Source organism: Anabrus simplex, chromosome 7 (genome assembly GCF_040414725.1).
Source record: "Anabrus simplex isolate iqAnaSimp1 chromosome 7, ASM4041472v1, whole genome shotgun sequence".
In the NCBI taxonomy this organism is placed as follows: domain Eukaryota; kingdom Metazoa; phylum Arthropoda; class Insecta; order Orthoptera; family Tettigoniidae; genus Anabrus; species Anabrus simplex.
In genome coordinates this window covers 137,410,315-137,423,745 of record NC_090271.1, presented here as the reverse complement: position 1 = coordinate 137,423,745, position 13,431 = coordinate 137,410,315, and the positions used below count along the sequence as shown (strand labels likewise).

General features: G+C 38.0%; 1 protein-coding gene across 1 annotated transcript in view; it reads right to left on the bottom strand.

Annotated features, from left to right (window-relative positions):
* Nucleotides 1-6,982: 6,982 nt before the first annotated feature.
* Cul3 (cullin 3) overlaps nucleotides 6,983-13,431 on the bottom strand; it is a 332,171-nt gene continuing 325,722 nt past the window's right edge. The window contains exon 16 of the mRNA XM_067151333.2: nucleotides 6,983-8,118. The gene's annotated coding sequence lies outside the window, so the exon portion shown is untranslated. The remainder of the gene's footprint in view (nucleotides 8,119-13,431) is intronic.

The following is a 13,431-nucleotide window of genomic DNA, read 5'->3' as shown; positions in this document are numbered from 1 at the left end:
TTACAGTCGTAGTTACTGGTACGTCGCACAGCTTGCGCTACAGGAGGATCGGTCTCAGGATTCTCGCGAGAGTCTCGAGATCGGCGACGTCAGTCTCGAGCGAGTGCGTTGCCCATCAGTACCTAGGCCATCTATGACAGCTGATGGCAGAGCTGTTGAGAATCCAACCAGACTTAAGGCTAAAGACTGAACATACATATGAATTAAATAATGTTAAATTTAATGGTATTAACTTGATAGTGTTAAGTTTAAAGTTATGCCATGTTAATAAGATTAAGCAATACTTGCTGATGAGAGGATTACTTCTGTCAAGAATTCCAGAACGTATTTCAATTAAATTTATAATCTTCACGGCTATTTAAATATTGAAGTTTGTAATCAAATGAATATCCATATCTGAGTGAACAAGTAAACTTCAAGCATTTTATTTTAAAGGAAATGTTAATGGAACTGACAATTCATTAGTAAAATTTAATGCCTTCGCCTACTGGATTGTTGATTTGACTGTTTTTCATATATTTTAGGGAAAAAATTAGTGTGAATTCCACATCTTTCGAATTATTTAATCTTGTTGTTGTTGTTTTTCCTTGTAATTTTTCTTTTTATCTCCTATTCTTAATCAGTTAAATCCATCAGACACACCGACTGTGCACGCCCTGTGGATTTTCATGTGAGCATTGGAGCTAACAGCCACGATATACAGTAGTGGTGAGGATTACAGTTGTCACGTCCTTGTTTGTGAACTATAGGCGAGGGCTGAGTGGCCTAGTTAGTAGCCTTGAGTGTCGAAATACCAGTTGATGTGGAATAGGAGTGGGCGTCTCGGACATATTCTGAGTCATGGACAGTGTTCAGGCGGTTAAGACCAGGTCCCTAACACGTTGGAGGAAAGATTCTCACTGGAACAATGGTAACTGAGGTAACATCTTGCTTCACAGAATGTTTACCCAGCACGCTCAAAACGTTTTAAACAACCCTCAGACTTATGGGTGGAATGGGGAGTACCACTCCCATTTGACAGGCAAGGGACTCTTGGAAAAACAACTTGACGAATGAAATTGAATTCGACAGGAAGTTGTCAATAACAAAGGGGCTTATGGAAGGAAGTAGAACTAGCTGAGACATCGAAAAGTATGCGTTTGGATGTGTTAGGAGTTAATGCTATTTGGATAAGGAAAGATAATGAGGAAGAGATAGGATAGGGTGACCAGACATCCTTTATTTTACGGGATTGTCCCTTATTTCTCTAAAGTGTCCTGTTGTCCTAGCAAAATATATATAGAACGCATATCGTCCCGTTTTTCGTGAACCATCCCATATATTTTAAAATAGTGTTTAGACTTACTTTTCACAAAGCTCTGATGTGTTTCTCACTGTGTAATTATAGTTAGTTTGTTGGTAGTACATGTAACATACCGGCGAGAATATAAATTACATAAAATGTAAAAATGGCAATTTATAATCCTACAAAGTGAACAGTTGTTTTTGCAGCACTTGATGTTTTCGTTACGTACGGTATTGGAATTGGACAGCTTCCATTTTTAATGATAATAATCAGTACTCGTTTCCTATAAATAAATTGTGCTCTTTGTGAGGTCTGTGGTTCGTGTTAAGAAATTCCTTAAATAGGGCCTAATAATCAATGGTAGTTAAAGTATCCTGTATTTAAATGCTTCTAATCTAGTCACCCTAAGGTAGGGAATTATAAAGAGTTTTTGACAGGTGTTATAAAAGGGAAGGGTAAAGTGTAGAGTAGAACTGTTCATAAGGAATACCACTGAATGCAACATAGTTTCTGTTAGGCACATAAATTAGCATATGATGTGCGTGGATTTAACTGTTGGAGGAATTCAGAGAGAATTGCCTCAGTCTATTCGCCAGTTGACAAATTTTATGAAGACCTGAACGATATCATAGTCAGGGTCAACAGTAAGGACAGGATAGCGCTAATGGTCGATTTCAATGCAAGATTTGGAAATAGAACTGAAGGATATTAAAAGGTGGTGGGTAAATGTTGGGATGATTTGGAAACTAACAGGACTGGAAAGTGCTTACTGGACTTCTTTGCTAGTACGGGATTGGCACTTACACATTCCTCAGATCCACAACAGACTATATCATAACAGACTTTGAATTCAGGAAATCTGTTAGGAACATGCTGGTATTCTGAGAAATTTTTCTTACACACCACTATCTGAACAAAGAATCTCTGGACCTAGGATAAAGTGAAATCTGTCTGCAGATGAATAAGGGTAGAGAATCCCTAGGATGAGGAAATAAGTAGTACATTGATATGATTAGTACAAAGTTCCAAAAATTAGACCACAATCAGGTTCAGTATATAGGAAGAGAATGGATGGTATACAGGAATGCTGTAGTACAAACAGGAACAATTGTGTATAATGATGAGGAAAAAGCAAACTTCTTGGTGGAATGATGAAATGAGGGCAGCTTGTAAACATAAAAGGAAGGAGAATCAGATATGTCTCAAAACAAGGACCGATGCAGACAGGGAATTGTATGTATATGAAAACAAAACAAATAATTGTTGAATCGAAGAAGTCATGGAAAGATTTTGCTTATAACCTGGAAAGGCTAGGGTCAAGAGGCAGGGAAACCTTGCTGAACAGTATTAATAAATCTTGGGCGGAAAATTAAATGAATAGTGTATCGGATAAATCAAGTGAAGTCGTCATAATAGATCCCAGGGAATCACTAGACAGGTGGAAGGAATATTTTTGGAAAATTTTCTCATCGTAACAGGAATATTTTTGGTGATGTTGCAAACAATCTAGCTCACGGGGAGGAGGACAATGATGGTGAAATAACGCTTGAGGAAATGGGGAAAAAAATGGTAAACTCCATTTTCGCCGGGCTGAGTGGCTCAGTTGAGGTTCGATCCTGGCTCAGTCCGGTGGTATTTGAAGGTGCTCAAATACGTGAGCCTTGTGTCGGTAGATTTACTGGCACATGAAAGAACTCCTGTGGGACAAAATTCCGGTACCTCGGCGTCTCCGAAAAAGTGGTTAGTGGGATGTAAATCCAATAACATTATTATTATTAAACTCTATTTTCATAAAGCAGCAGGAATGGATTAAAGTAGACCTAAAATGGTAAAATATAGTGGGAAGGCAAGGATGAAATGGCTTCATAGAGAAGATTGGCATGGAATGTTAGCAAGATACCTCCTGATTGTATAAAAGCAGTAATTACACCTATCTATAAGCAAGGGAACAGCAAGGATTGCAAAAGCCATCGAGGTGTTTCATTGACCAGTATACCAGGCAAAGTTTTCACTGGGATTTTGGAAGGGAGGGTGCAATAAGTGGTTGAGAGCTAGTAGGATGTAAACCAGTGCAGTTTCAGATCACAGAGGGGCTGTCAGGATCAGATTTTTAGTATGTGCCAGGTAACTGAAAAATGCTACAATAGGAATAGAGAGATGTGTTTATGTTTTGTAGATCTAGAGAAGGCATATGACAGAGAACCAGGGGAAAAGATGTTAGCCATACAGGAGAAGTATGGGATGAAGGGAAGGTTATTAAAAGCAATCAAAGGGATTTACGTTGACAATCGGACTGCAGTGAGAATTGATGGGAAAATGAGTTCTTGGTTCAAGATACTTACAGGGGTAAGACAGGGATGTAAATGTTCACCTTTCTTGTTCATAGTTTACATGGATCATCTACTGTAAGGTATACAGTGGCAGGGAGGGATTCAGTTAGGTGGAAATGTAATAAGTAGTTTGGCCTATGCCGACGACTTGGTCTTAATGCCAGACTGTGGTGAAAACTTGCAATGTAGCATCTTGGAACTTGAAAACTGGTGCAATGAGTATAATATGAACATTAGCCTTTCCAAGACTAATATGTCAGTAGGTAAGAAACCTATGAACTGAACATCAGGTTGGGAATATAAGGCTGAAACAGGTAATCATTTCAAGTATTCAGGATGTATATTTTCCTAGTAAGTGAGGTTGCAATAAGATGCAGCAAAGCTAATGCAGTGAGCTCACAGTTGCTATCAACAGTTTTCTGTAAGAAAGAAGTCAAGTCCTGGCCGAAACATTGCGCATTCAATTGCCACAGATACTGATATTTGCGCTTAATTATATGCAGACTAATTATCGTAGGTACTGAGAGTGATTCTAATGATTAATGGCTAACGCTAAATGGGGAGTAACCGCAAAGAGAAATCCTTGCCTATTTAAATACAGTAAGTACATGAAAGGCACAAAAAGGGCATGCCTACTGCACTGTGCTTAGAAAGTCTATTAAATGGAATCAAAAACGGTACTCCTTTGAAAGGTATCACATTGTATAGACTACTAAGCAACCTAGTGACTACATGTTCCAAGTTTGAGATTGATATCTTGAATACTGTTTGAGTTACAATAGTTTGAGTGCAGCAGTGTAATTTCTTTCTTGGATGCTTGAACTACTGACGATCCGGTCTACATGGGCTAGCAGCCTCCGTTCGGGGCCCATCCTCTTATTTTAAAGTTTTCAATCGCTGTTCACAGAGTTAATTTAACTTTCTACCATTGCAGATCACGTGGCATAACCTATTAATTTAATTGTATTATGGGTATACGAGTTTTTTCAGGAAGCAATAAATTTCATGTGTGTACAATAGTCCGTAGGATTGAGTGGGGGTGTGGAGGAACTGTGCATAGGAGTTTGTCGTTTGCTAGTTTCATGGGTCGTTTATACTGCTGACACACAGGCAGGATGCAGACCAGTATCGACCTTAAGGAGAAATTTAATGTTTGTTGGGTTTCATAAACCAAAATAATAAAGGGTGGATAGATCAACCAGTATATTCACTGCTTTCCAGTGACTCCCATCCCATGACTGATAATTTTAGCACTTACTTCATCAATACCAAATGATATCCCCAATTTTTGTATGCCACCAGGCATATCCCACAAATTTCCAAGTTAACATAGCTATATGAATAAATACCTTCTACTATGATGCTTGTTTCTGTTAGGGCAATACTTAATTTCAACTCTGCAGTTCTCTAAGTTCAAACAACTCTGCAGTTCTCTATCTTCAAACTGCACTGATATTAAAGAATAAAGCACATGAAAGAAAATTATCTAACTCTAAGAGAATGTCTTTAAATCAAGTAGATTTTCAGTTTTCTCATCACTTATATAGAACAGAAGTAGGAAAAATCTACATTTGCTTTATACAATGCCATTTCAAGACAAATATATTTCTGAAGTTAATAAATAGAAGTGACCAAGGTAATGGTGGAAAGGACAAGAAATTAAGTCTAACTGGAAATATGAATATGAATGAATAAGTGAGGTATAATGCCGGTTACAAATAACTGAGGTTCAAATACAAAAACTTCACTGCAACTATCAAATTAAGGTGGTCAAAATTTAGCTGTATTCTTTCTCAATGCCTCATACTCATACAAGTTGCTTTTCTGAAATTCACCATAAATCTCTGAGCAACATATTTATAAAAGGGCATCAGCACAACTAATGTGGTGAAAAACAGCAACTTACTGTTGACTTCCATCAGATGATAATGAGAAAGAAATAAGAAGAGAACAAAGGAGAAAAGCAAGGATTTCAGCCCCAGTATTTGCTTCGTGTGAAAATGAAAAACCAAGGAAAACCATTTTCAGGGCTGGCAACAGTGGGGTTCGAACCCACTATCTCCCGGATGCAAGCGCATAGCTGTGCACCCCTAACCGCACAGCCAACTCGCCTGATGAAAAGCAAAGTAGATACAAGTGAATTATGTTACCACTATGGTCCACCTGTTCAAGGTGATACAGATGACTGTTTTATTGTACTTCTCAGAAGAGAAGCCAAAACCATTTCCTTACATTTCATTTTCTTACTAGTTTATATAAAAAAAGTTAAAAACAAAATAAGAAAGCTACATGTTGATATCATTCATAGAGCTTCAAATTCTGCTAACTCATGTGCCCCTAAATAACTATTTGCACTTTATAAGATTTACACCATGTCACATGTTCACATTAGTGACTTGCTTTCATTCCATGATTGATTACTCAACTGACTGATCAATTTATTTATAAACTTCAAACTCTTCACAAAAAATGTAAGTTTTCAGACAACTTGTCTTGAGATCTAATTTAGTTTCATATGAATGGAATTATTTATGTATGAGAACATTTCCAATATATGTAATGTACATAAGGATCGGACATATTCCACTACATCTTAAAGGCAATTTAAAAATACAGTTATTTACTGTATAACATTAGACTTAATTCAGAACTTTATAAACACAATGAAAGACTAAACTTAACTGAAAACAATTCTACTGTAATAGAGGAATGATACTCACTTTTAATAAATTTACGTCAAGACAAAATATCTTACAGTGATATCTGAACCTGTACTGAACCCAAGACTAAGGCAGCACAATTAAACTACAAGCTTCTTGGGATAAAACAGTTTCTAGATGTACTGATTCATGGAAAACCTTCACAAATGTTAAAATCCATTCAGCATTACATACCCACTATGTACTATCCAGTTTTTTAGCAGAGAACTTTAAGCCACTGTTTCAAAGGCCAAAGATGGGGAAAATTATTACAATTAATTATTCCTCTCAGGGCTTATATATACTAATAAATTACTTTTTTTTTAAAATTTAAATTCGTTTCAACCATTATTAACGTCCACAAAACCGCACATGCAGTCATTGTAAGTGGAACCATATTTTCGGGTAACACTGTATTACCCCAAGCTGAAATTCAAACTGGACCTTTAAATGTTCTCAGAGTTTAAATAAGGTATTCAATAAAATAGAGAGCATATAGAAACATTAAAAAACATATCATGATTTTGTCACATTATTAAATTGATACCAAACAATCATACAACAACTGAAGTTGATGAATCAAGCTGCTTATTCTATCAGGATATGACTAAATATATCATATCACAAAAATCAAAGACATAAATAAATAAATAAATAAATACAACAAGCACAGATATATCAATATATTTTGCTATTTTTATGAAAAGGTGGGTTCTGAAATAAATTGATTCATAATAAAATAATACATTATCTACAGGATCACAAAATCCACATTTTCTCCTATGTTAATCGGACAATTCACCCAAATTTGAAACTTTTATTTACAAATAACTGAGTACAACAGATAGTTATGGTATTAAATTTATGTCAAACTGCTTTGCAGTTTCTTTTCATTATCTGTACAAGAACATAATTGCGTTCTCATTATGGTCCAAAAGATACACATCATTTTGACCTTAACGCCAGATCTAAAACAAAATCAATGTGACATGGAAAAATGAAATATGTCCAGGAGGGAAATGTATCTGTAACAGACTGCTAAACGATCTAAAAACTTTCAGATAAGAAGAAGATATCGCAAAGAACAAAGAAAAATCTTGCTGAAAGAAGGGGTGCATTTACATAATAATCAGCAGTCCATGAGAGAATCGACATGAGCTTCCAGGATAATAATCCAATGTTCTTTTTATTTAAGAGTGTACCACATGGAGTTTTGCCATTAACACGCATAAATAACATTTTACTCATGGCACTAGTCTCACTCCAAGAATGTAGCTCACAGTTCACTTCTTTCAGCAGCAGTAATCACTGTCTTGCTTTGCATCAACACTGACCTTGCCAAAATGCAGGAGGGTCCCACTTTTGATACAAAGTATGGTTCACTTATCACTTGGTATTCTACATGGGCTGTGTTCTAGTGTGTCCGTAGACATTAGTATTCTAGTTATCACAGACAAAAATCCATCTTCAATCACAATGGAGGAATGGTGGGGGTTTGTTCAGAGCATGAAAACTGAAAATTATTATACGGCCTGCTCATTTTTCAGCATTTCTTCCTATTAAAAAACTAAATGCCATAAAAATCAGGATAACAATGTCAGGAGTATTTTCTTAGTTCTTTCATGCTTCAAGTGTAACAGGTGTGTTACAGTGAACCAACCACTCTACCATCAGTTACAACCGACTGGGATAATACCACACTACTTCAATCCCATATTTCTGCCAGAAGACAAGAATAACTGACTCAGCAGATGAACTGTAGGACCCAGATCTTCAGATGCACATAATTTTCTCAAACTAAAAACTGAAAGAAAAAAGTTCTGATCAGAAACATACCATCAATAAAAGTACAAAATACACTCTATTAGATACAGTACGGAAATAAAACTGAAGATTTTAAAATTAAATATTCAGTAACATTTATATTACCCTCTTCATGTCCAACATTCAACATTATGAGAAGATTTTCTTTTAGTCTCTAGGTGGCAGAATGTCTTAACACATGTAATCTCATCAATAACAAAATTATATTCTTCAGATACACAGAAGTAGCCCTCTACATTCAGAATTGAGGCAGAACATGAACAATTGCCATAAACATTTAGAATGAAACAGAAGCAAGATATGAGTCTGACAGGCAGCCAAAATGTTCAATACTGTGTACTTACTAATGCCAATAAAGTGAACTAAAATTATTATCAAGCTTTCATGGAATATACTGCTCCATTATTATGGAGGAAGAAAAAGGGGGGGGAAGCCTGTTACCATTTCTTGATGGATGCAGTACTTTTGTATCCACCTCGCGCACAGGCCAGAGCAAAGTGTAGCATCCACAGAATCCCAGTCTCATTCATGGGTGTGATAAAACAGAAGCTGCTGTGATACGGAAGTTGCCGAGTAGTATGACTAATTATGAAAAGTGTTGCTCGTATAGAGTCGTCGTGCTACAACAGCACTTTCTGGCCAAGTGAGAAAAGTAATGCCAAACTGCCTCACTCCTCATCTTGCCTAGTACACCTCACTTTGGTGCTGTCATTGCTTTCTATGGTTTCCCTATCACTACATAGCCTGTGGTGAAGCTATTTCAGGATCCAACCACCCTCTGGATTGATAACCACAGACATATGTTTCCTTATACAGGGTAGGGGATGAAGTGAAATGAAATGTTATGGCACGTCTTTCACAGCCAGATGTCCTTCCTGGTGCCAACCTTAGTTAAGGAGCTAATGAAGATGAAATGAATGATGGTGAATGAAACTGGGTAAGGAGGTGGCAGAAATCAGATGTGGTCAATGAACACGAACTGTTCCTGTATTTGTCTGGAAGTGAAAATGGGAAACTACTGAAAGCCACTCTCAGGACAGCTGACAGTGGGGTTCAAACCCATTCATCTCCTGAATGCAGAGCTTGGCTCTATAGCTGTAGCACATTAACATGTGTGGCTACCCTGCTCGGTACCTGACAGACAGACAGACAGACAGACAGACAGACAGACAGACAGACAGACAGACAGACAGACAGACAGACAGACAGACAGACAGACAGACAGACAGACAGACAGACAGACAGTAAGAAAGCAAGTTCTATGTGGTACATTAACACACATGCATTATCATGAATCTGCTACAGCATTAAAATAATGGATTATCTGATAAACTACCATAAACTAAAAGGGAACTACCAAATCGTTGCACTCAGGGCTACTGGACTAGAAAAAAGAATGATTAAATGCGTAGCTAAATTTATATCAAATGGAACTCAGAGAATTAAAGTAGGTAAAGTGTCATCTAATCCTGTAGTGATTAACACATTGGAGACCAAGCCCAAGTGTGTATCGGAGAGGGGTAACAATGCAGACTGACCGCGCCCGAGGCTAACTCGGGCCCGCGTATTTATTACACTGTCAACACAGCCAGAAAGAGAATCGGGCGGAAACTACATATACTACTTTGTAGAACTTTTATAACAGCTATACCATGATATGTGTCCTCTGTCGTTGTTTACTTGAACTTAGAAGCTTATTTTTGCAAGTGTTCGCTTCTACACTCCATGCTTCCCAGCCTTGCTTCCAGCTGCTCAAGGAGCGCGCTTTCAGAGTTTTGTTTATATTGCACAAAGTGATTTATTTCTACTATTATGAGTGGATCATTGAATGAAAGCGCAATTGTAGAAATGTTAGAAGAGATTTTTTATGACAGTGGTTCAGAAGAAGAGGTAGACGATTCAGATCTAGACCCTGATTTCGAACTTCATGTTAGTGATGAAGGTATAACCTATTCTATCATATTCTACCCAGGTATGATTTTGCACGTTGCAGTTTACTTAGCTAATGTTTCATGATCTTCATATGACTGGAGATTCATTCAGAAATAAATTAGTAATGTAGTTTCCCTTATTTTAGAAAGAAGTGGCACAAGCGATCATAACTGAAAGGCAGGGAATGATTCACATTCGCCAAGTACTGGTCATTTGGATGTGCCGACATCGCACCAGCTCCACAAAGGCGTAAACTTTGTGCTTATAGTACCAACACTTGCAGGAAGCCTAGAGATACTGAATTAGGTCGGACTTTCACTGATTCTCTGCCTCAAGAGCCTATTTTTCAAGAACAATCGGGTGTGTGTGCTCCACTGGATGCAACATCAACTGCGCTAGATTGTTTTTCAATTTTTGTTCCCGAAACAATGGTGAAACTCTTCAAGTCTGAGACTAACAGGTATGCTGCCTCTGTCACTGAAAAACCAAGACGAACAATGAAATTGAAACCGAAAAGTTTGTGGAGCTTATGGCGACCAGTCAAGTTATGTGAGATGTACGCATTTCCCACAGTTGTCATTCATATGTGCCTTGTAAAGAAACCAAAACTGAGTGACTATTGGTCAAAAAGTGCATTTCTTTCAACTCCATTTCCATCATTTGTTATGAGCAGAAACCGTTTCAAGGCGATTCTTTCGAACTTTCACTTGAATGATAACACAACATACATTTCTCATGGGCAGCCAAACCATGATCCATTACATAAAATCTGCCCTTTCTTTGACAGCCTCGTTCATACATTTTGCTCTTTTTACGTTCCATACTCTAAACTAACAGTTGATGAAGGAATATTTGGTTTTTGTGGTCGAATTCAATTCAAAGTGTACGTGAAAAACAAGCCCGAAAATATGGTATAAAGTTATTTGTTGTTTGCGATGCTTTTCCAGGGTATGTTTTGAAAATGGAAGTCTATTCTGGGAAAGGTGCTGCAGACACTGGTATTATTCCACTTCTTACTAGTCGGCGGTGGCAGTTACTCGTTTCCGAGTTTACAGGTTTCCAGGCTAAGAGCTCATTTCAATTCACAGCAGTTTGTGTTTAAACTTCCGGTGACCGTACAGGCCAATTCTTGCGTAGAACGTGCGTCCACACATCACGCAGCTGAGGGATGGGAGAAGTCTTGGCTGGGTTTGGCGAAGATTGCGTTCCTGTTGCTTAATATCTTCATGTCTGTGGCGTTCTTGTTCAAAGTGTTGAACTGAGGCACAGATACTTTGCCGCCAAAATAAACGGTTCTCGGCAAGTGTTTCCCAGGTTTGTGGGTTTATTTCTGCCATCTTTACGGTTTCTTTCAGTTGGTCTTTGAAACATCTCGGGGGGGCACCCGTTGGTCTTGAACCGGAGCTAAGTTCACCTAGAGGATTTGGCGCGGTAGTCTGGTGTCATTCACACGGCACACTTGTCCTGCCTATCTGAGGCGATGGCCAACGACCAATGCTTCTACACTCTTAGCACAAGCTTTCTCGAGAACTTCAACATTAGAGACGTAGTTTTCCCACTTGATGTTCATGATGGAGAGTAGTTTTTGCTGGTGAAAGCACTCCAGCTTTTTGATGTCCTGTCAGTATTAGGTCCACGTTTCACAGCCATAGGGAAGTGTAGAAATGACTACAGCCTGGTGCACCATTAGTTTTGTGTGAATTGTAAGGTTTTTATTCCTGAAGACTCTGTGTGATAGTTGGCCAAAGGCCACATAGGCAGCACGAAGCCTGTTTTCTACATCCTGTTCTGAAGTACAGCTCTTTGACAAGATACTCCCAAGGTAAGTGAAGTGGTTTTACTTATGGTAAGTGAAGTAGTTTTACTTATACCATAAGCCAGAAGTCTCATATTGCAATGTTCTATAGTGAATTTTTCCTTACAGGGTGTGTTCCTTGCTAAAAATCCAGCATCATTAGGGACACTGTTTGCCCTTTACCCTTTACTCCAAGAAAGAGACCACTTTGAACAGTTGTGGTGTCAGCAGCCCCACATTTTGCTAGAACAGTAGAGAACTGGTTGCACCAGGCATTCCCAGGACGCTGGATTGGATGTCAGGGCGAACTGAATGGTCTGTTTATACCACCAGACATTTTCCTGTGGTGGTATATAAGGGATAGAATTTATTCCCACAACAGAACCTGTAGGACGTGATTAGTGAGGAATTTTCTGCTGTTCCTCATGAACTGTGGGGAATATCATGTGAAAATGTGTCTTCGCAATTACAGGCGTGTATTGATGGTGATGGAGTGCAGGTTGATCACATAATGGAAAAATGATATTAAAGATTGTTTGAGTTACAGAATAAGCCATCTGTTTTAATTTCATGCTGACCGATCTACTTATGGACCAATCTGTTCATAGATGATAGATATAAGTAAAGATTTAGGAGTACGTAGACAGGTTACTCAACTGAGTGGTATGTTTCAAGCTGTCAGTGGAGAGATGGCATGGAATTACGTTAGTAGATGACAGTATACTGTACAGAGTAATAAATAAGTTACAGGATTGTGCGAGACTGCAAGAAGACCTCAACAATGTTGTGAGCTGTACATCAGACAATGGTATGATTACAGATAGATTCTGTTGATGAGGTGAAAGTATCTCATGCAGATCACTGTAAGTACCTAGATGTTAATATAAGAAAAGATACCTTGTTGATGTGTGGATATTTATTGATGATTTTTGGTGTGTCGTTTTCTGTTACTGTGTGCCCATCCAGAAAAAACTTTGCAGCCTGTGTTATGGCGAGCTAAACTCTTACTTAAAATATTTTCCTATATTGGTTGCAACAGTTTTGTAGTACCAGAGAGTTTTTTTTCATCTTTTGTTTCTTACACTCGCTGGCTACCTAGCAGCTTTGTCGTAGCAGAGGTCTCTGCCTTCTGTGGTAATGTTTGGTGATAAATTGAAATGAGATACTGCCAGAATTGACTGAAATGACAACTCTAAACTGTTTATCAATTTTGTAAAGAAGAATGTACCTTTATTATTTCTAATTACTTGTGCAACTGTTTCATGTTTTGTCCTGTTGCTGGCAAGCCCAGTTATCTTCCCTGTCAGCTGACTACTGTCTGCTGCACAACTGAACCTCATTGCTTGGTAACCTTGACCTTACGGTAAATAATTGGAGCCTCTCAAACCAAAGTATTTGGTGAGTTAGCTAATTCTGTTAGTCTTTCATTGCTTGGAATTTTAAACATTTTTTTTTAAATTAGCTTGGTAATTTCTGTTCATTAATCTTCATAACGAATTATAGCCTCGAGTCCTGGAAGCATCTCAAGAGATTATTCTCTGTTCTGGTGTTAAGTCGACTTGATGA